Raw genomic sequence first — 24,811 nt, 5'->3', positions numbered from 1 at the left:
CTTAGGAAGGCATAGCTTTGGAGATCAGCTCTCTCGTTAAGACCAATCCAGTATGTGTGTTTTTTTCAGGATTGGAATAGATTGCTGCTTCTTTGCTTTGGCACCAGACGAAATAATTTCTTTCGTATTTCGGGGTCATGCTGTATGCAGTATGAGGGAGCAGCAAGTTCATGATCTCTGGGTCTCACTCCTACAACAGAGCACATGAACACTGTTGCCTGAACGACTTAAACTATTGCAACTGTGTTTGTGCGCTCTCTTGTGCAGCTGTTTTATATTTGCAAAGCATATGTAGTTCAATTCGAGCCAGTTTAAATACACTTATAACACAACTGCTGTAATTGCGATACCGACTTTCAGTGTTTTCTGTATGTCAGACAATGCAAAGTACATTTATCATCTCATTTAATCTTTAACAAGCATTTGAGATAATTGGAATTTATCCTCATTGAACAAATAAAACTTGCTATTAGATACATACTATTTTCAAGTTCACTAGTAATTAAATGATTAAAACCCTGATCTATTCTGCTTCAATCTCATATTCTTAAAAGCTCAGTTTCAATTAGAAAGCCATTGCATTAACCTAGTCAAAAAAATATAAGAAACTTAAACATCATAGTAGCATAGTTGTATAGAAACAAGATTCCAAAGAGATGAAGGAAGAGAATTAATAACTACTGTCTTTAAGAAGCCTTTAGGTAGTTAGTAGTTGTCCAGGAACATGAACAAATATTTCAAAAAGGAAGAAACACAAATGCCTAATAAATGAGAAAAAAGTTTTATATAACTGGCAGTCAAAGAAATATATAAAATATTCTTTTATTACATTGGGAAAAATTTCCTGAATGGTTATATTTTGGATTGGCGCCCTTATATACGTCAGATAACAATAACTTCAGATGACAGTGTAAATTAATATAACTTTTTGGGAAACAATGTAGTAATATGTATTATTTGAATTAGAGAACATTTTGTTGCAAGGAATAAAAGAATCCCACTATAACTCAAGAGAAAAGGGGGATATATAGAAACAATAAAAAAAGTGTCTCTAGGAGCCAAGGGACAGTAAGTTCATCCAGGCCTCACAGGAGCCTGGAACCAGGACAGTTACAACTCCATGTCCTTCAGACCGGCCCCTTCTGCATCTCTGTGTGGATGGCAAAAAAAACATGGCTACCACAAATCTCAGTTATACCAGTTCTTAGTACCAGTGCCTAGCAGAAACAGAAGTTCCAATTACTGATTCCTTGGAGCTAGACTCTGATGGGCTAAGCTTTGGTCAGCACTTACTCTTGGTCCCATCAGATGTGACCATGGAACACAAGGTCACTTGACTTAACTACCTACTCAGAATGTCCTGTGAAACAGGAACTCTTTGAAAGGGGAATAATTAAAACAAGGAAATAGAAGAACACACTTACTCCATGTGTCAGTAGAGCTAAAGATGTTTATGTCCTTTGATCTCACAGTTCCAGTTTTAGAAATCTACCAGTAGTAAGTTATTAAGTAATCTAGTGAATGATTTATCACATCACATCAGGTGCTCCAGTGGGAATGGGAAGAAATGGGAAAACACTGACATGTTCAACAACAGGAAAATGGCTAAATGAATTATGATCTGTTCATGAGATTGTAAATTATGCAAATATTAAAAACATGTTCTCAAAATATATAGGAAGATGCTTACAATGAAATGTAAATGTATATACATGTTGTATGTATGCTGTACTAGGTTACATTTTATATAATACATAGAAAAATACTAGAGGTAATTACATCAAACATTATTACTAGATTTTAGAATCACTTTTTTGTCTTTATAATTTTTCTATAGATTTTAAATGATTAACAAAAGCCACATAGTAATTTTATTTATTTACTTATCAAAATTTATATATTTATTTTTGGCTGCGTTGGGTCTTAGTTGCTGTACGTGCGCTTTCTCTAGTTGCAGAGAGCGGGGGCTACTCTTCATTGTGGTGTGTGGGCTTCTCATTGCAGTGGCTTCTCTTGTTGTGGGGCACGGGCTCTAGGCGTGCTGGCTTCAGTACTTGTGGCTTGCGGGCTCTAGAGCGCAGGCTCAGTAGTTGTGGTTCGTGGGCTCTAGAGCGCAGGCTCGGTAGTTGTGGTGCATGGACTTAGTTGCTCCGCGGCATGTGGGATCTTCCCGGACCAGGGCTCGAACCCGTGTCCCCTGCATTGGCAGGTGGATTCTTAACCACTGTGCCACCAGGGAAGCCCATATAGTAATTTTATACTTATAAAAAATACTCAAAAAAGCAAATTACAATTTGGTAGGAAGGATAAACTTGTTCTAGGTAAAGTAATAGTAATAGTAACCAATACCAATAGTAACCAATAGTAACCAATAACTAGTATGTATTAGTGTTATAGATCGTGTAATAAAAAGTTAAGGATGGATTTCCTAATAGACTTTTTAAAAGTAGAATGGTCTATTCAAGAGCTATTTTCCTATCACTGGTGTTGTTCAAATAGAAATTAGACAAGCATTTATAAGAGGTACTGTAGAAAAGCTTCATCTATCAGGTATGAAGGATTAGATGACTTCTAAAGTCTTTTTCAACCCCCATGTTCTGTTAGGAAAACAGATTTACTTTGGAGTGCTTGTTTTAAAAAATTCAATTAGATGTTAGGGGAAGGTATACAAAGCAAGTAGCTTTTGTGAAAGAGATATGAAATTCTCATAGGAGATGCCAGAGTCTGTGGGATTAAGCAGGAGGAAATGAATTTCACTCACATCTTGAAAAAGGTGATATGCAGGGATTGGATTATGTGATGGAAATTCTTTTAAGGTCTACAGTGATTGACACTAAGGCAGAATTACGATTCCACTGGCCATTTATGGATAAGGGAGAGTACCCAAACTGACTTGACAAATGGGAGAACATTTTCCTTGTTCATCCTCTAGTGAGTGAAGTGGTATAAAACTTACACTTTAGAAAAAGAGAGCAAAGTCAAGCCAGTCTGCTTGTTTGTGGGCCTAACTGCATTCTAGAAAAGAAACTTTAGGATTAGCCGCCATGATTTTTATCTTTTGGTGGTTATGTTAAATTATGGCAGTAATACATTAACAGCTATTCCATAAATTGAACCTGCTCGTTTAACTCTCAGACATTAAAAGTCTTTGAAATTACAAAGAACTGCACAGGAGTCAGACTTTTAATTTTACTGAGGTGTGTGTGTATGTGTTGTTGTTGTCGTCATCTTTTTGCCAAAGTAAAGTAATACTAAAGGTATATTCTTTCTGTTTATTACAAAAAGGCATAGCTCCTTAAAGAGTAAGTTGATCTCAGGGTTGAAACTTAGTTTAGCATTTTCTGTAAAGCTGATTTTCCCTCTCTAAAAAATTGGAATAGACATAAAATTATTGCTGTAAAATGATCAATAATATAGCTCTTCCTTGATTTATTTTTCTGCTTTCTGATCATTGTATACATTAAGTCTCTTCTGTGATGATTAACAGCTTCTAGACTAATACTGATGAGTACATCCTAAACTCAAGGCCATGGCCACGTTGAGGGCTCAAGGAGTGGCATATTTATGTTTAAACTCACTTAGCTTCAACCTTCAGGTATCTATTGGTGCTACAATATTTGGGACTCCTCTTTTCACATTAGCACTCCCATTCCATATTAGAGTTTGTTACTGCTTTCTTGTCACAGAAAATTACCAGAATAGTTGTTTCTTCTTTCAGAAGAACCAGTTCTGTATCATGTAAAACAGGCACTAGCTAATTCAGTAGTTTGACTTTGTGAAAGACTGAGCTCTTTGCCTCCCAGGGAGCATATACATTTTAACATCAGTAAAAATTGAGTTATTTTGACCAGGTGGAAATGACAAGAGGACAGAGTAAAGGAGGATGATTTGAAGTATATGCAATGGCTCCCTACTTTTCCTGCATTTTTTCAGCCATCCAGAACTATCCCTTTTGATTGCCCATAGGTATAATACATTTTCACAAAAGTTATTCTATTGTTTGTGAACACTGGCAGAAAGGGGGAAGGGCATGATATTTGCATAAAATTTCTAGTGGAGAACAGATCAAATGGAATCTCCTTCTGATAAAGTTAGATAGGTTTATCTCCTGGTCCAGGCTTCCCAGACATTCATTTCATAAACATTTAAGTGTTTTTCTTTGTGTCTAGCAATGGTCTTGCTCTCAGTAACCTCACTTGAGTAACTAAGTATAATGCAAGGTCCTAAGACTATATACAAAGGTGTGTGCAAAGTGCTGTGATTTCACAGAGAGGAGGGACTCATGCCCAGGCCAGAGAATCTGAAAGATGTCACTCTGGAGCCAGCTCTGTGCTGCATCTTAAGGGTGAAGGGCGGGATTTGCCAGGTGGAGAAGGAAGGGCATTTCCTATCAAGGGAACAACGACGACTTTAACAACTGTTTTAAAAAAAAAAACAACCCACCAAAAGAACAATACACATTTGGAATACAAGAAAGTTGATGTAACTAGAGTATTGGGAATTGGGATTGGGTACAGGAGTCGAGTGGTTAGGATTTGTAAGATAAATGGCATTAGATTGTGTTAGTGTAAACCATGTCTTGGTGGGACTTTATCCTGTTGGCAGTGGAGAAAGCTCTTCAGGATTTTTAAACTGGCAAACAGAAGGTCCTTTATACATCTTGGAAAAATGACCTTAATAGCACTATAGAGGAAGGGCTAGTGTAGCAAGGTGCAGGAGCTGTGGCATTTTGACAGGCAACAGATGGTCCAGGAGAGAGATGATGAGCTTCTTTTTTTTTTTTTTTGTGAGATTTTATTTTATTTTTTGATTACTAAAGCAAAGACATTGATAAAGCAAATACAATCTGCAATAATAAATACATCTGCAATAGATGCTAAATAGATGATGAGCTTCTTGAATTAAGACAGTGGCACAAAGATGTAGAAGAGATAAGGAACTGAAAAGTATATAGGAGTAGAATTGTTAGGACTTGGTGATTAACTGGATGTGTGGATGGGATGAAGGAGTGCGAAGTGTCAGGGACAGCTCTGAAGTGTCCAACTTGGATAGCTGCCTAGATGTTACATCGTTAGCCACGGGGGAAGCAGGCTTGAATCCTATTTTTGATTCAGGAACTATATTAGATATCTTCATTACATGTCTAGCTGATTTAAATCTATGGGTGAACTTTATATTTTTTACAATTTTAAAAACATGCCACAAATTCTTAGTATGATAAAATGTATGTTTCCATCTTTTAAAAAAGGGAACTATGACAGCAAAAGGAAAATAATCAGATGTTTTAAAATGGCTCCTAATTTTTCTTCATGTATCATACATCAAATTCTAGCACTTTCTACCATTTAAAATTAATTTTTGCCTATCAACAGGTGGTTAAACACATGCTGTGAAGTGAAAGCCAAAATTAACACAGGATTCTTCTGAGTTCACAGTGTAACTTTGAAAAACCAATGTTTATGCAAAATTTCTAAAATATATTCAAGCAGGAAATTAGTTATGTATATTTCAGTAATAAACTACTAAAGCAGTGTGAATGTTGAGGCAAGAAATGTGTCTACAACCAGCAACTTGATTTTAATAAATAATGTGCTGTTAATCCCAAATTAGTATATGATGTAATAATTAAAAGTGTCAAAATCAAAACCTAAACTCTTCTCAGAAACCAGAAGAAAAATAACAATGGTAATCAGGAAAAAAAGCCCTTTGAAAAGTTATAGGGTGTGGAACTAATTTCCCTATCTACAGCTGGGGTTTAATATAGTTAGCATTTTCTATTTGCACTTCATTTGCAAGATCTTTTAGACACCATCCTGGTTAATAGTGATTATGGTGAAACTGACAAAGGTTATCTGTTCTAAACATGAATGCTTGCTTACATTGATGCATACCATAAACTGTGAAATGTGTAAATTATAAAGTGATCTTTTAACATGAACTCTTACATTTAAAATATAATAAAGTTTATATTAATAGAATAAAATCTCTCATTTCAAACTCCAGGGTAGTTATTAAATAATTTATATATAAATGATAAGAGTAAAAATTCTTTTCTAATAGACTGTTTTGGGCATACCAAAACTTTAATTCATTATTTAAATGAAGAAAAGAATGGGAAACTTAGCACTTTGGTTTGAGATGGTAATTTATCTAATGAATACGTATCTATGACACAATATTGGGAATATTACTACATAATACTGTAGTAGGCCTGGAAATTACCATAATTTCAGGTCTAGTATGTTTTTAGTGAGTACCCCAAAAAATGCTTAAGTGCATAGTAAAGCTTCTTTATTAACTCATTCAGATTAGCAAATAAGCAAATATTGTGTGGCCTCTTTCTACTTTGAACTGACCTTGTCTTGGGGGAAGGACTAAAGTTATAACGTTAATTTATTAAACTATTAGATTGCTTCTAATTTTCTCCTTTTCTAAATGGTGTTATACATTCATCTTTTTCTTTTTATATATATAGTTTGTTTCTTATTTTTTTAAATAGTCTTTATTGGAGTATAATTGCTTCACAGTACTGTGTTAGGTTCTGTTGTACAACAAAGTGAATCAGCCATATGCATACATATACCCCCATATCCCCTCCCTCTTGAGCCTCCCTCCCACCCTCCCTATCCCACCTCTCTAGGTTATCGCAAAGCATATGCATTCATCTTTATGTGTATACATTGTTTAGGATAGCTTGCCCAAAGTGGCAGAGCTAGGTGATGTGCAGTTTTCTAGCATTTGATATGCATTACTATTTTGCCTCCTTAATGGCTATTTCATTTTACCTGCCACTGGGTGTGCTTGAGATGACGGTTTCTTTAGGATTGGATCTTATAATTCAATTGCATTTATTCTAATCCAGGGCTAAAAAATTGTATTATTTGAATTTTTTTTTTTTTTTTTTTTTTGCGGCACGCGGGCCTCTCACTGCCGCGGCCCCTCCCGCCGCAGAGCATAGGCTCCGGACGCGCAGGCCCAGCGGCCACGGCTCACGGGCCCAGCAGCTCCGCGGCACGCGGTGTCCTCCCAGACCGGGGCACGAACCCGTGTCCCCTGCACCGGCAGGCGGACTCCCAACCACTGCGCTACCAGGAAAGCCCTATTTGAATTTTTTTCTTTTTATTATGGTGATGACATTCTTTTTGAAATATTTCTTTACCAATATTATTCACAGTTACTTTTAGATGAAAATATAATCATGGAATTTTCATTATCATAATATCCTTAGAATCAAACCATAGGGTTAGGTAGTCTTCATATTACCTAGACTGATCTAGAGAATATGATTAAAATTTTGGAAGAATTCAACTTAAAATTGTTCTGGAGATTTTTTTCAAATTACTTTCATGTATTTACTTTTAAATTTACTGTAATGCATTTACTGTTTGTGCTGCCTACTTTCTAAAGTCATAATTTTAACATTGGTACAGTACACTTATGTCAATGTTATGACTTATCTTAATTTCAGGAATAACCTGAAGATTGAAGGGTTATTAGATGAAAGATCCTGTGAAAAACTACCTAGGAATATAAATATTACTTGTCTTCCAGAAGTTTCCTTCTCCAGAGCAATTGTCTATAAAGGGTTATGTGCCCCCATGGTACAAAAAAATTAACCATTGCAGTGTGGGAAGCAGATCCTAGAACTTAGAACATTTTGCCTAAGGAGTTTAAAAAAAACACTTTAACATTCCAAATATATATAGACTTACTCTTGCACTTTCATTCAGTCCATGTGTCAAATACACCTAGTGTTTCAGGTACAAGTGAGGAATTCTGAGGGAAAACTGAGGGGTGAGCAGTGACAGGTTCATCTGTCTCCTTTCTGCCGGTGACATTTTAGGCATTGCTGGTTAAATAGACTGAGATTACATTATCTTAGATGGTGGAATTCTGGCAATACTTAGTAATAAGTGACCATAAACATCTTTTGCACCACCTAGAGATTTGCGAGTTATAGATGACATAGTACTTAAATGAGTTGTCAGACATTGTATCTTTTTCTTTTAACAAAAACCACAAATGATCCCCATTTACTAGCCTTTCATGTGAAGAGAAGTAGGCACAGTACATAATTAGCAGGTTCTTAACCAACAGATATATTTGACAAAAATAAACACAACCTATCTTTTTCAGGTAAAGGTGACATTTGAATCAGTGAGAAAGTAACTGCATTCAGCAGAGGGAAAGTGCTCTATGGACAGAGCATTTTTTAAATGATTGTTTGGAAACGTTTCCATTACTGTGTCATTTTACCACCAAAATTGATATGTGTATCTTTTCCTTTTTAAAGTTGAAAAAACAGGAACAAAAAAACAAACTCATTTCTGTGCACACATAAAAACTTAAATACAGATTTTTTTGTTTTAATTTTTATTGGCGTATATTTGATTTACAATGTTGTGTTAGTTTCAGGTGTACAGCAAAGTGAATCAGTTATACATATACATATATCCACTCTTTTTTTTTTTAAAGATTCTTTTCCAATATAGGCCATTACAGAGTATTGAGTAGAGTTCCCTGTGCTATTCAGCAGGTTCTTACTAGTTATTTATTTTATATATAGTAGTATATATTAAATATAGATCTTTTATACCTTGTTTAAAAATTTTGGAAATAGTTTTAGTAGACTTTAGACCATATTTTCAAAATTAAGAAATGTAACACCTTTCAAGACATCTGGGAAGGTGGAAGTTTACTAGAAGAATTTCAAGGAAAACCTTTGCATAATTGGTAGATAGGATTGAAAAATGTATAACATGATTTAGTAAGTGCAGTTGATGATGTACTTCTTCCCTTTAGAACAGTGAATCTTTCTCAGTTGGGGCAATCATTAAAACGATGTATGGAAGTAAATTGACTTAGATCCACTCTTTCAAATGTCTGTATCATGAAATATTTAACCAAGACATTTTTAAAAAGCAAAGCAGATTGAATCATACTGTTTTCTCAAAAACAGTATATTATCTTTACCACATCCTATTTTAGTTTCTATTTTTGTGTTTTACAGTATGCATTTTAGTGCCGTCATACTTGTATTTAACGTATATACATTCACGCGTGTGTGTATGCATACATACATATTTGGGAGTGCAGTGCCCAGATTCCATACTGAGAGGATGTGCCATCAAAAAGTTTGGAGAGGGGCTTTCCTGGTGGCGCAGTGGTTGAGAGTACGCCTGCCAATGCAGGGGACATGGTTCGTGCCCTGGTCCGGGAAGATCCCACATGCCGCGGAGCGGCTAAGCCTGTGAGCCATGGCCACTGAGCCTGCGTGTCTGGAGCCTGTGCTCCGCAACGGGAGAGGCCACAACAGTGAGAGGCCCGCGTACTGCAAAAAAAAAAAAAAAGGTCATAATTAAAGAAGAAACACCGTATTTATCAATTAACTTTGTTCCTGCTTTGAATTTAGGTAATATCAATGACCTAGGATTAGTACAAAAGCAAAATTAGATAAAAAGTATGCCTTTATTTTAAAGAGTGGACCACAATGGGGGGAAATGCTGAAATATCACCAACCTAAAAGTGTGTTTACTGCTAAGCTATTTATGTAAACAGATGAAATGAGTGGTGTGATGCAGGAAATCCGTACAGATAAGGTCAGACAAACTATAAGTTGGGGTGAGGATCAATTCCATAATTTAGGTTAAGAAGGAGTGGTTTTATTCTCTAGGATTAAATATTTTTAACTAGAAGAGAATTATTAAGGTGAGATGACACGTCAGATACAAGGTTTCTTCTCCTAAACTGCATACCTAAAATATACAAACTATCCCGATCCACATGTCATTAAAAACATGTATAGCTTCTCATCATGGGCTTCCAAAGTAGAAGAGTAATAGAATTGAGTTAAAACCCAGAATGGGCAACAGTTTAATCTAGGATTGTGTTGTCATCCATCCAGAAACCCTGGTTTGGGGTCACTGTCTGCTTTAACGGTACTGTGTGGTTGGGACTTTAACTAAACATTTAACCAAAGAATTAATATAAAATTAATATAAAGTTTAACATATGTTAAACTTTAACATATGTTAAATTAAAAAAAAATTTTTTTGAAAGAATAGAGATTCAGGGATAATAAGCTTGCTTTGAAGATCTGTATAAAACTAGTTTGGAACGAAGTATTCAAGAAACAGGATTTAGTGACTTCCCTGCTGGTCCAGTGGTTAAGATTCCGTGCTTCCAATGCAGGGGGCACAGGTTCGATTCCTGGTTGGGGAAATAAGATCCCACATGCTGCATGGTGTGGCCAAAAATTAAAAAAAAAAAAGAAACAAGACTTACCTGGCATGTATTCAAGAACTTACAGGCCTTACTTCATTAAGACTCACAGACATACAAAATGGAAATTAAACATCATTTGATTGGATTTTTAAATTAAAATGTGGCTTTTTAAAGCCACTGAGGAAATCAGTTTAATACCAAATTGTTTGATTTTATTAGAACACTAAAGTGTGCAAAATGGGTTAAGATTCAGATTTCAGTCTATGAAAATGGAGATTGCCCCCCAGTTAAATATCATTGGAGAATCAGTCTGAGGATTTTACTCCTTAGGTGTGATAACTGAAAGTCAGAAGTACTTCAATTATTTTTTCCTACTCCTCGTTCTGTTTGAATATTCACTTGGTATAATTGTCCTGTTATTATACTGCCAAAATATATTTATTAGTAAATAATTACTTAAGCCAACTTTGCCGTTAGTATGGATACATGGAAGTTTTCAATTATATGACAGATGATGTGCTAGGTACCTTTAAATAAAAATGCTGGGGGGCTTCCCTGGTGGCATAGTGGTTGAGAGTCCACCTGCCTATGCAGGGGACACGGGTTTGTGCCCCGGTCCGGGAAGATCCCACATGCCGCGGAACGGCTGGGCCCGTGAGCCATGGCCGCTGAGCCTGCGCGTCCGGAGCCTGGGCTCTTCAATGGGAGAAGCCACAACAGTGAGAGGCCCGCGTACCGCAAAAAAAAAAAAAAAAAAATGCTGGGGCAGGGACTTCCCTGGTGGTCCAGTGGTTAAGACTCCATACTTCCACTGCAGGGGGCATGGGTTTGACCCCTGGTCAGGGAACTAAGATCCCACATGCCACGTGGCTTGGCCAAAAAAAAAAAAAAGCTGGAGCAGACCAACTCAGTCTCTCCCCCACCCCTTAGCATTACAAATTAATAAATTTTAATTCAGGAAGCACAGGTTACATGGTGAAATTTTTGTTTTAGATAATTTCCATTAGAAATGGTAAGCTATTGAAAATAATACAGGTAGCCTTTAATAAAAAGTAAACTAAGTTTAATATAATGAAAAAGCAGGTGGTTATGAAATACCGTGTGAATGTTTGGCAGAACTTTCTATGTTCCTTACTCACTCAACACAATTTGTAAAGAAATAATCTCTCTCCAAGGAGGAGAAGCCTAACAGCAGGGAAAGAGCCCATTAAGTCTTCAGTGCACAGGGAATTTTGTGAATAACTGAGTTGGTTAGCATGGATTTCAGGTATTTTTCAGGACTGATGTCTATGACAAATGATCTAATTAACTAAATTATCTAAACATTAATTTGAAAGATGCTTTTAAATACACTATCATAAACTTCATTGTTCACAAATGGACTTTGTGTGGGGAGCTAATTAAGTCACTTTTCAATTTTTCAATATTTTTTAAAAATCACAGGAAACAGATACAATGAACCAGTGATTATCTCTACTGTTGATTACAAGAAAGGCAATAGTTGTACCAAAAATCATTATTTTTTTTAAATTAAGGGATACAGTAAAATTCACCCTCTTTAGGGTACAATTCTGAGTTTTGACAATGCCTACAGTTATATAACCACCACAACAATGCAGATAAGAAACAGTCCCATTACCTTTGAAAATTCTGTCATACCCTTTTGTAATCAGTCAGTTCTTCCAGCCCCCTGCAACCTGGGATCTATTTTCTGTCCCGGTGTGCTTGCCTTCTCTAGAATGTCATATGGAATCTTATATATGTAGCCTTTTACATTGGCTTCCTTCTAATGCCCATGCAAGTGTCCTTAGTTCATTTCTTGAGTGTTATGCCATTGTATGGAGTTACCACAGTTTGCTCATCCATTCACTGATTGAAAGTCATTTGTGTATTTTCTAGCTTTTGATAACTATGAATAAAGCCTCTGTAAACATGCATGTACAGCTTTTTGTGTGAATGTAAGTATTCACTTCATTTGGGTAAGTACTTAGGAGTGTCATTGCTGGGTCATATGGAAATGCTTGTTTAACTTTATAAGAAAGTGCCGTGGCTCTTATTGGGTAGCTTAAATTTAGTCACAAGTTTGTGGTAGATTCCAAATATAATTTCAGATTATCCACAGTGAACAATGAGAGTCAATGATACTTTATTTCTCACTTTACTTATCACTTCCTAGCTGCAAATCATATTTTGGTTTTCACTATATAGATTCAAATGTGGATTCCATTATATCTTAATATATTGTGCAAAAGAGAATTGAATTTCTTAAAGGTTATCATTTTACTTGTGTTACTGGCCAAGATTTTTAACATCTTAAACCTAGTTTTCTCTTGTACAAAATGGTAATTATTATTCCTTATCTTACCTGTATTATTTATTCCTTTTCTAGGAAAGTGTTCTCTTATGTAATATAGTGATAAATTATTACCTCACAGTGAGGATTTAAAGAAATGCTGCATGGAAAGTGCTTACCAGAGCACCTGGCACAAAGTAAATGTTAGATATTAAAAAAAAGAGGGTGGGGGGGCGTCCCTTGGTGTGGGAGCTCTTCTTGCCCTGCCCTAGACGGTGCCCCTGGGGCATCCAGGTCATCCCTCAGGTGCCTGAGGCTGAGCAGTGGCGTCATTTCCTGTTCCCAGCGAGCCCCTCAGATCCCCACTGGGGTGGTACGTCCAGTGAGCAGCTTTCTTAGGGGTCAAGATGCCATGTGGCTGACAGGGTCTTGGTGCTCCAGCTGAGTGTCAGGCCTGAAGCTCAGGTGGGAGAGCCAAGTTCAGGACACTGGACCACCAGAGACCTCCTGGTCCCACGTAATATCAATTGGTTAGAGCTCTCCCAGAGATCTCCATCTCAACGCTAAGACCCAGCGCCACTCAATGACCAGCAAGCTCCAGTGCTGGACACCCCATGCCAAACAACTAGCAAGACAGGAACACAGCCCCACCCATTAGCAGAGAGGCTGCCTAAAATCATACTAAATTCCAGGTACCCCAAAACACACCACAGGACGCGATCCTGCCCACCAGAAAGACAAAATCCAGCCTTATCCACCAGAACACAGGTACCAGTCGCCTTCCCCAGGAAGCCTACACAACCCAGTGAACCAACCTTATCCACTGGGGGCAGACACCAAAAGCAACGGGAAATACGAACCTGCAGCCTGTGAAAAGAAGACCCCAAACACAGTAAGTTAAGCAAAATGAGAAGACAGAGAAATACGCAGCAGATGAACAAGGTAAAAACTCACCAGACCAAACAAATGAAGAGGAAACAGTCTGCCTGAAAAAGAATTCAGAATAATGACAGTAAAGATGATCCAAAATCTTGGAAATAGAATGGAGGAAATACAAGAAACGTTTAACAAGGACCTAGGAGAACTAAAGAGCAAACAAACAATGATGAATAACACAACAAATGAAATTAAAAACTCTCTAGAAAGAATCAATAGCAGAATAACTGAGGCAGAAGAACAGATAAGTGACCTGGAAGATAAAGTAGTGCAAATAACTACTGCAGAGCAGAATAAAGAAAAAAGAATAAAAAGAATTGAGGACAGTCTCAGAGACCTCTGGGACAACATTAAATGCACCAACGTTCGAATTATAGGGGTCCTAGAAGAAGAAGAGAAAAAGAAAGGGACTGAGAAAATATTTGAAGACATTATAGTTGAAAACTTCGGGAAAGGAAATAGTCAATCAAGTGCAGTAAGCACAGAGAGTCCCAACAGGATCAATCCAAGGAGAAACACGCAAAGACACATATTAATCAAACTATCAAAAATTAAAAACAAAACATATTAAAAGCAGGAAGGGAAAAGCAACAAATAACATACAAGGGAATCCCCATAAGGTTAACAGCTGATCTTTCAGCAGAAACTCTGCAAGCCACATGGGAGTGGCAGGACATATTTAAAGTAATGAAAGGGAAAAACCTACAACCAAGATTACTCTACCCAGCAGGGATCTCATTCAGATTCCATGGAGAAATTAAAACGTTTACAGACAAGCAAAAGCTAAGAGAATTCAGCACCACCAAACCAGCTTTACAACAAATGCTAAAGGAACTTCTCTAGGCAGGAAACACAAGAGAAGGAAAAGACCTACAATCACAAACCCAAAACAATTAAGAAAATGGTAATAGGAACATACATATCGATAATTACCTTAAATGTAAATGGATTAAATGCTCCAACTGAAAGACATAGACTGGCTAAATGGATACGAAAACAAGACCTATATATATGCTTTCTACTAGAGACCCACTTCAGACCTAGGGACACATATAGACTGAAAGTGAGGGGATGGAAAAACATATTCCATGCAAATAGAAATCAAAAGAAAGCTGGAGTAGCACTTCTCATATCAGACAAAATAGACTTTAAAATAAAGACTATTACAAGAGCCAAAGAAGGACACTACATAATGATCAAGGGATCAATCCAAGAAGAAGATATGACAATTGTAAATATTTATGCATCCAACATGGGAGCACCTCAGTACATAAGGCAAAAGGCTAATAGCCATAAAAGAGGAAATCGACAGTAACACAATAATAGTAGGGGATTTAACACCCCAATTTCACCAATGCACAGATCATCCAAAATGAAAATAATTAAGGAAACACAAGCTTTAAATGATACATTAAACAAGATGAACTTAATTGATGTTTATAGGACATTCCATCCAAAAGCAACAAAATACACTTTCCTCTCAAATGCTCATGAAACATTCTCCAGGATAGATCATATCTTGGGTCATAAATGAAGCCTTGGTAAAGTTAAGAAAATTGAAAATCGTATCAAGTATCTTTTCCGACCACAGTGCTATGAGACTAGATATCAATTACAGGAAGAAAACTGTAAAAAATTCAAACATATGATGGCTAAATACTATGCTACTGAGTAACCAAGAGATCACTGAAGAAATAAAAGAGGAAATCAAAAAATACCTAGAGGGCTTCCCTGGTGGTGCTGTGGTTGAGAGTCCGCCTGCCGATGTAGGGGACACGGGTTCGTGCCCTGGTCCGGGAAGATCCCACATGCCACAGAGCGGCTGAGCCCATGAGCCGTGGCCGCTGAGCTTGTGCGTCCGGAGCCTGTGCTCCGCAACGGGAGAGGCCACAACAGTGAGAGGCCTGCATACTGCAAAAAAAAAAAAAAAAAAAAACAACCTGGAAACAAATAACAATGAAAACACGATGGCCATAAACCTATGGAATGCAGCAAAAGCAGTTCTAAGACGGAAGTTTATAGCAATACAAGTCTACCTCAAGAAACAAGAAGAATCTCAGATAACGTTATCTAAGTTCACACCTAAAGCAATTAGAGAAAGAAGAATGAAAAACTCCCAAAGTTAGCAGAAGGAATGAAATCATAAAGATCAGATCAGAAATAAATGAAGGAAATGATAGCAAAGATCAATAAAAGTAAAAGCTGGTTCTTTGAGAAGATAAACAAAAATGATAAAACATTAGCCAGACTCATCAAAAAAAAAAAAGGGAGAAGACTCAAATCAACAGAATTAGAAATGAAAAAGAAGTAACAACTGACACTGCAGAAATACAAAGGATCATGAGAGATTACTAAAAGCAACTATGTGACAATAAAATGGACAACCTGGAAGAAATGGACAAATTCTTAGAAAAGCACAACCTTCCAAGACTGAACCAGGAAGAAATAGAAAATATAAACAGACCAATCACAAGCACTGAAATTGAAACTGTGATTAAAAATCTTCCAACAAACAAAAGCCCAGGACCAGATGGCTTCACAGGCTAATTCTATCAAACTTTTAGAGAAGAGCTAACACGTAGCCTTCTCAAACTCTTCCAAAATATACCAGAGGGAGGAACACTCCCAAACTCATTCTACGAGGCCACCATCACCCTGATATCAAAATCAGACAAAGATGTTACAAAAAAAGAAAACTACAGGCCCATATCACTGATGAACATAGATGCAAAAATCCTCAACAAAATACTAGCAAACAGAATCCAACAGCACATTAAAAGGATCATGTGGGGTTTATCCCAGGAATGCAAGGATTCTTCAATATACACAGACCAATTGATGTGATACACTACATTAACAAATTGAAGGATCAAAATCATATAATCTCATAGATGCAGAAAAAGCTTTTTACACTCATTTATGATAAAAACCCTCTAGAAAGTAGGCATAGTGGGAACTTACCTCAACATAATAAAGGCCATGTATGACAAACCCACAGCCAACATCATTCTCAATGGTGAAAAAATGAAACCATTTCCACTAAGATCAGGAACAAGACAAAGTTGCCCACTGTCACCACTGTTATGTGACATAGTTTTGGAAGTTTTAGCCACAGCAGTCAGAGAAGAAAAAGAAATAAAAGGAATCCAAATCGGAAAAGAAGAAAAACTGTCACTGTTTGCAGATGACGTGATACACTATATAGAGAGAGAATCCTAAAGATGCTACCAGAAAACTACTGGAATTAATGAATTTGGTAAAGTAGCAGGATACAAAATTAATGCCCAGAAATCTCTTGCATTCCTATACACTAATGATGAAAATCTGAAAGAGAAATTAAGGAAACACTCCCATTTACCAGTGCAACAAAAAGAATAAAATGCCTAGGAATAAATCTACCTAAGGAGCCAAAAGACCTGTATGCAGAAAACTATAAGACATTGATGAAAGAAATTAAAGATGATACAAACAGATGGAGAGATATACCATGATCTTCGATTGGAATAATAAACATTGTGAAAATGACTATAATACCCAAAGCAATCTACAGATTCAATGCAATCCCTGTCAAACTGCCAATGTCATTTTTCACAGAACCAGAACAAAAAATTTCACAATTTGTATGGAAACATAAAAGACCCCAAATAGCCAAAGCAAACTTGAGAAAGAAAAACAGAGCTGGAGGAATCAGGCTCCCTGACTTCAGACTATACTACAAAGCTACAGTAATCAAGACAGTTTGGTACTGGCATCAAAACAGAAATATGGATCAGTGGAACAGGGTAGAAACCCGAGAGATAAACCCACACTCATATGGTCACCTTATCTTTGATAAAGAAGGCAAGAATATACAGTGGAGAAGACACAGCCTCTTCAATAAGTGGTGCTGGGAAGACTGGACAGCTTCATGTAAAAGCATGAAATTAGAACACTCCCTAACACTGTATACAGAAGTAAACTCAAAATGGATTAAAGACCTAAATGTAAGGCCAGACACTATAAAACTCTGAGAGGAAAACATAGGCAAAACACTCTATGACATGAATCACAGCAGGATCCTTTTTGACCCACCTCCTAGAGAAATGGAAATAAAAACAAAAATAAACGGCTCCTAATGAAACTTCAAAGCTTTTGCACAGCAAAGGCAACCATAAACAAGGTGAAAAGACAACCCTCAGAATGGCTGAAAATATTTGCAAACGAAGCAACTGACAAAGGATTAATCTCCAAAATATATAAGCAGCTCATGCAGCTCAATATCAAAAGAATGAAAAACCCAATCCAAAAATGGGCAGAAGACCTAAATAGACATTTCTCCAAAGAAGACCAAAGAAGATTGCCAACAAACACATGAAAGGATGTTCAACATCACTAATCGTTAGAGAAATGCAAATCAAAACTACAGTGAGGTATGATATCACACCGGTCAGAATGGCTGTCATCAAAAAATCTACAAACAATAAATGCTGGAGAGGGTGTGGAGAAAAGGGAACCCTCTTGGACTGTTGGTGGGAATGTAAATTGATACAGTCACTATGGAGAACAGTATGAAGGTTCCTTAAAATACTAAAAATAGAACTACCATATGACACAGTAATCCCACTACTGGGCATATACCCTGAGAAAAGCATCATTCAAAAAGAGACATGTACCACAGTGTTTATTGCAGCACTATTTACAATAGCCAGGACATGGAAGCCACCTAAGTATCCATTGACAGATGAATGGATAAAGAAGATGTGGCACGTATATACAATGGAATATTACTCAGCCATAAAAAGAAACGAAGTTGAGTTATTTGTATTGAGGTGGATGGACCTAGAGTCTGTCATACAGAGTGAAGTAAGTCAGAAAGAGAGAAACAAATACTGTATGCTAATCCATATATGTGGAATCTTAAAAAAAAAATGGTTCTGAAAAACCTAGGGGCAGGACAGGAATAAAGACGCAGATGTAGGGAATGGACTTGAGGACACGGGGAGGGAGAAGGGTTAGCTGGGATGAAGTGAGAGAGTGGCATGGACATATATACACTACCAAATGTAAAATAGGTAGCTAGTGGGAAGCAGCCATATAGCACAGGGAGATCAGCTGAGTTCTTTGTGACCACCTAGAGGGGTGGGATAGGGAGGGTGGGAGGGAGATGCCAGAGAGGGGGGATATGGGGATATATGGTTTCGTATAGCTGATTCACTTTGTTATACAGCAGCAACTAAGACAACAATATTAAGCAATTATACTCTAATAAAGATGTTAAAAAAAAAAAAGAAAAGGTATTTCTTTGGAAACCTAACCTGAGATTATAATTTAAACATTGCTATCAAAATTCAGGAAGCAGAGAATTGGTGCATTTTTATGACAGGGAAACATTCTACTTTTTATGGTACTGAAACTTGCCCAGGCTAAGTGGTCTTTGGAATCAAATTTTAATAGTTTTCCTGTCACAGTGAATTTTAAACACTGGTGGAGTTCCTGACAGACATAAAGGGCAATTCAGGTTTCTTCTCTTTCTTTGACTCCTTTTCTACATTTTCTAATTGTCTATACTTTTTAGATTAAAACCTATTCATGCCTAGTATGCAAATTTATTAATAATTAAGTTGATAAGTCCATTTCCTGATATGCAGTTGGATGTTACTGTGTCTTATCTGAATATATAATACATAGTCCCCAATACTGTATCTTGAGTGTTGCCCCCCTGCCCTGACATTAAGCAGTTCCTAAGCAGGTGCAATTGAGCCAGAGCTTTAGGCCACCAGTGAGTGTGAAGTCTCTGCCCCAGTGGTTCTCCTTGTCTGGTCCCTGAAGTGCAGTCCCAGACCAGCAGTGTCAGCGTCACCTGGGAGCTTGTTAGAAGTGCAGATTCTGGGGTTGTACCACAGATTGGTTGAATTCAACTCCTGGGATGGGACCAGGCAGTGTGTGTTTTAAAATGCCATCCTGATGATCTGGTATGTGAGAACCACTGCATCTGGACACACTAAGAGGGGTTTGGAGAGGCTACTTTCAACTGTGAGCGTGATGTCTATAGCCCATTACTTCATTGTGATTGTAAACAATGCTCTGAAATAACATAAGATTTGACTTCCTTAGGACATTTATGAGTAGTAGTTATTCACTCTGCACTAAGATCAATGAACTATGGTAAAATGGAAAGTATTAAGTGGCACAAAAAGCATTTGAAATAATTTAAAGTGACGTTTTAACATCTTAAGCCTGTGAATCCTGAATCTGTAACCTCTTTGGTCTAGAGCATGGACCCAGTTCAAGTGGAAACAAACTGTTTTCATGTTGGCTTTTTTAGAGCATTACTAATCGTTAAGGAATTATTCAGTTTATAAACTGTCCTATTCCCAAATGTATTTCTAGTGCATTTGTTGCTTCCATGGGCCTCCGTTGTTGTTTATTTTCTCTCCATCCTCATAAAGTTGGTCTCATGAAAAGCACTGCAGCAGCCCTCCTCTGGGGAGGTGTGGCATATTATGCATGAGGTTGTCTTTGAGCAGTGAAGGTCTAAGAAGGTCCTGAAGTAAGCAGTGCACCATCAGAGCTCCTGGCTAACCTGTGGGTCTGCAAGCTGTGAGAGGCTTTAGAGCCAGGAGTGAGATTTTATCACATGAACTAAAGAGTAAAGCCAAATATTTTCTTATCAAACCAAAGTAAACTAATTATCAGTATGTGTGAAATCATGTCCACTGATCAAGGTAAGTAGTTTCATTTTCTGGTGTATCTTTCTCGTTTTTGTTTTGTTTTTTTCACCCGGTTCCTGTGGGTCAATTTATAACAGCATGCTGAGGGACATGAAAGTTGCAGAGTTTGGTTTTAAGTTAAGAATAAGGTTCACATTATTTTTCAACTTTAATGTTAAAATATGTACTGTATTCATAGTTTCTGCTTCTTCCAGGAGGCTGTTTCTGGGTTTAGCGAAATACAAATTTAATAGTTCTGTTTCTCTGACTCATTCTTACTAACATTAGAAGTTTGAAAAGTTAGTCACTGACGGGAGAATACAGACAAAGAAAGCAAAAGTTTTTTCTTCCATTTCTGGTGTGAACAAAGCTAAGAAATGTTTACCACTAATCCTTTTCTAGTACTACTGCATGGAATACTGTTCTGTTCAAGCAAACACACACACACATCCCCACCATCCCAGTCTTCTCGTTTCAGCAAAGTTCAGAACAGTGAATATTACTTATTTTTCAATATAAAATAACACCGTAGAGACAGGCATGGATTTTTTGTTGTTGTTGTTAGTGGTATTAAGACACCGTTTTTTTCCTACAATATTCTAGAGAGTATATTAATGAGAAGTTGATTCTTTCAAAGAGGAATGAAATACTGTGTGGTAGAAATGTAATCATGTGACAGGAAATTTCTGCTAAAAATATTTTTTAAAACTGAAATGGGTTCATTTTGTGATGCTATTTTCCCATTGTTTGTGCATGGATATTAACCTTCTTGAGGAATGTCTACCCTGCTGTCTACACTGTTAATTAAATAAAATGAACTGAAACTTAGAACAGGCAAGTCTTCATAGTTACCAAGATTCTCTTCCTTGTGGTGTCACTGTTTCCTTCTTTTTGCCTGGGGGGCAGCGGACGGTGGGGGGGGGAGGGACGGCAGTTGCACTGAGCTTGGAAGCCCAGGGGTGGGGCCAGTCACAGTACTGCAGCTGGGAAGCTGAGGCTCCCTCCCCCAGCTAGAAGGCCTTGACTGGCTCTGTTCCCAGGTTCCAGTAGTTGCTAGAGATTGAGTAGCCCAGCCCATATCTGCCTTGACTCCCTCCATTATCCAGGAAGAAGCCTCAGTTCCTTCGCAGGGATTCTAAGTTCAAGGTTTGTGTGATCTCCCCAAGGTTTGTGTGTTGTATGGTTTACCATCACACTCCAAATATGAAACTTTTTTTTTTTTTTCCGATACGTGGGCCTCTCACTGCTGTGGCCTCTCCGGTTGCGGAGCACAGGCTCCGGGTGCGCAGGCCCAGCAGCCATGGCCCACGGGCCCAGCTGCCCTGCGGCACGCGGGATCCTCCCGGACCGGGGCACGAACCCGTGTCCCCTGCATCGGCAGGCGGACCCCCAACCACCGCGCCACCAGGGAAGCCCCTAAATATGAAACTTTTTTAAAAAGCTGCAAAAGGGATGAATTCACTCTCCTTTAGTGAGTTCTCTCTTTCCCTAGAACAATTCTGTCCCTTCTCATTCCACCTTTAAATAGTTAGGGATGATTGGAGAGAAGTAGTATTCCTTCCTGAAAGGCAGCCTCAATTGGAGAGAGAAGTGCTACTCGAATTTTCTGCTCTAATGGACAACTCCCTACAGTGAGTGGCCACTACAATAATGTAGGCTTTAGAAGTTCCTTTTACGGTTTTTAAACTGAAAAGACAATAATGTAGCACTTCCTGCACACACTACTGGGTTATTTTATTGCTATTAAGTTGTCCAAGAAAATTTGTAAATATGTGCATTTAGTGTACATGTTATTTGTAAACATTTTATCTTTTTTTATGACTTGAAGAAACTTTCCTTTTTAAAACTTATGCTTGTAGACAAACTCACATAAAAATTGAAGAGAAAAATGGAATGTGAGGAATGACTCAGTGGGAAGTATTCTTAAGTCTTTGCAGGGATGATAACATGGTCTTCATTTGATATTCATCCAAAGTATAGGTAAATTAAATTTTAATTCAAGATTAAGATTTAAACTTGAACAGTTTTCCTTAGACACTGGAATATACCATTCATTCAAAAAATAAAAAGGCCTTTTCCTAGGTGGTTATAGGCTTATCCATCGCTACCACCTTTCTGATCTACCCTCTGGTAGTCATCTTTACTCTCTGTGCTATTTCTTATATATAAAATAGGAAGCTAATTTTTATTGGTCTGAAATATATTTGTAAGGTCTTCACTCTCATTTAAATATGTTCTCAAACTTATTTCCTCCCACAATCCCTGTTAAGCCTTGTTTAGATCAGATCCTTCTAAGGGTTTTTCCTCTGCTAATTGACCCAGGGTCTGTAGTTGGTCGGTCATATATTGAAGCAGACCAAAGGAAAGCGCCTCTGAGAAGAAAAATAATGTTAGTCATGGAAGCTGGTCATTCTACATGATGGTTATATTAAAACTTGGCCTGGAGAAAACCTCTCTTTCTCCTCTTAAAAGAACCACTAAGCCATTGTAGCCTGGTCGTCTCCATGTCATAATATAGCAACAGTTATTTCTTATGCTCCGACCAAAAACCTTAGTTTTCCTGAATCTTTTTTCTCTTACCAGTCTGCCAATCCAATCTGTCAATCAGTCCTGCTTTGAAAGATATCAAACTAAGCATGTCTTAATGCCTCCATTGCTACTACCCTGGTTCAGTTCACACTCAACTTTTCCTTGGATTATTCCAGTACCTTCCTATCCACCTTTGGCCTCTTGAAGTCTGTTCTCCACCCAGCAGCCTGAGTGCTCCTTTAAAAATGGAAAACAGAGGGCTTCCCTGGTGGCGCAGTGGTTGGGAGTCCACCTGCTGATGCGGGGGATGAGGGTTTGTGTCCCGGTCCGGGAGGATCCCATGTGCCGCGGAGCGGCTGGGCCCATGAGCCGTGGCCGCTGAGCCTGCGCGTCTGGAGCCTGTGCTCCACGGCGGGAGAGGCCGCAACGGTGGGAGGCCCGTGTACCGCAAAAAAAGAAAACAGAAATTGTCTCTCCTCTGTTCGGAACCTTTCAGTGGATTCCCATCTCTCTCAGAGGAAAAGCCTGTGTCCTCTCAGTGACTTGCAAGGCCCTGCCTGTCCTGATGCCAGCCTCTACCCTGTTAATTCTCTGACCTCAATGTGTTCCCTGCTCATTCTGATCTGTCCGTGAAGTCTGAGAGGCCAAGTTGATCCCAATTATAAAGAACTGAGACAAAGTTTTGGGGGTGGGCTGGGCATGGGTAATGAAGAGCCTGTGGAGGGCTCCATAATTGGTTTTTTATTACGGGGTTGTGTTGAGAGAGGAAGTAGATGGGAGACGTTTCTGAGTGGGAGACCAAGAAATTTGGGGAATAGTTTGCATGGAGAAAATTGTGGCAAGATGAAGAGAAAATATTTAAGATATTTTGTTCTGGTCTAAGGGTATACTCCCTCCCTTTTTTGTTTTTCTTTTTTTTCCCCTCCTGTGTTTAAGACATTTAATTCTTTGAAACTCTCCTGTTATGAGGATGATAGGAAAAGAAAGGAAACAGAATAAAATGTAACAATCTAGAAATGTTTCCTCTTTAACAGTTCTTGTAAAACTTGATTTGAAAGGGTAGGAAACCAGTAAAAGCAGTGACTGCATGACAAATGTCATAGTATAGGTACAAAATGCGTGTTTGGAGAACAGAAAAAGAGGAGCAACTGACTGTTTATTTGACTCAAGGAAACTTCCTCAAAAAGGTGACATTGGAACTAGGTTAATGTGTTTAAAGATACCTTACTGAGCTAAGGGAACCAACATATGCAAAACCATACAGGCATGAAAAGAGTATAATGTGTTACAGGAACCGCAAAGGTCAGAATGTGGCTAGAGCGTTAGGGGTGCATGGCTGTGAGAAGATGGATACGAAGCATTTACAGGCTTATGTCTGATGGTAAAGGGTATGGTAGAGTTTTTCCTATGGATCTTGCAGTCCCATTAAAGGATTTTAAGCAAGGGAGTAATAAGATTTGTTTCATCATTCAGTGAATAAAACAAACTTTTTCTTTGTAGGATCAGTCATGTTAGACATAACTAAACATGAGTTATGTAATGCAGTTTTAAAACTCAGAATTAGAAAAATGGTTATATTTGATTAATTGGATTATTTTTCTTCCTAATTTCCTTCCTCTGTCAGCCAAAAAATATATATAGGAAATAAACGATAAGCTAGATCAGTATTTGCTTTTTAAGTTTTGCATGACTTGAAACAATCCCCTACACTGTTAGAAGCTAAACACAAATGCTATTGTGCTCCTGGTCTAGAAATGTAGCCAGGGGAAAAATATGAGGCCTGCTGGTCTGATTACACAGCAACGAGTAAGGAAAGCAAATATCCATGTAAGCTGTTAAATATTAAATTTTAGTAAAATGAGATTTATATTAATGTTTGTCTTAAAAGAATATCAAAATAAAAAGGAGAGTTGGGATAGATTAGAGATTGTCACCAAGCCCTTTTTCTAAAACCACCTAACTTGTCAGATTTTTTTAAAACTACCAATAATCAAGGTCTGCATCTACCTGTGAACTGTGCCTAAGCAATGATACTAGAGCAGTAAAAATTTCTCTAATTTATGAGGAACTTAAGTAACTTTCTCATGGTCACAAAGTAAATAAATAATCATGTCAAAATTTTGACCTTTCAACCTCTAGT

The 24,811-nt window shown here is 37.7% G+C and overlaps 1 protein-coding gene across 8 annotated transcripts in view; it reads left to right on the top strand.

The window, feature by feature from the left end:
• Positions 1–24,811, top strand: part of FGD4 (FYVE, RhoGEF and PH domain containing 4) — a 197,019-nt gene that overhangs the window by 90,854 nt on the left and 81,354 nt on the right. The window lies entirely within an intron of this gene.

Source organism: Globicephala melas, chromosome 10, assembly GCF_963455315.2.
Source record: "Globicephala melas chromosome 10, mGloMel1.2, whole genome shotgun sequence".
Taxonomy (NCBI): Eukaryota; Metazoa; Chordata; class Mammalia; order Artiodactyla; family Delphinidae; genus Globicephala; species Globicephala melas.
This window is presented reverse-complemented; position numbering and strand designations above follow the sequence as displayed.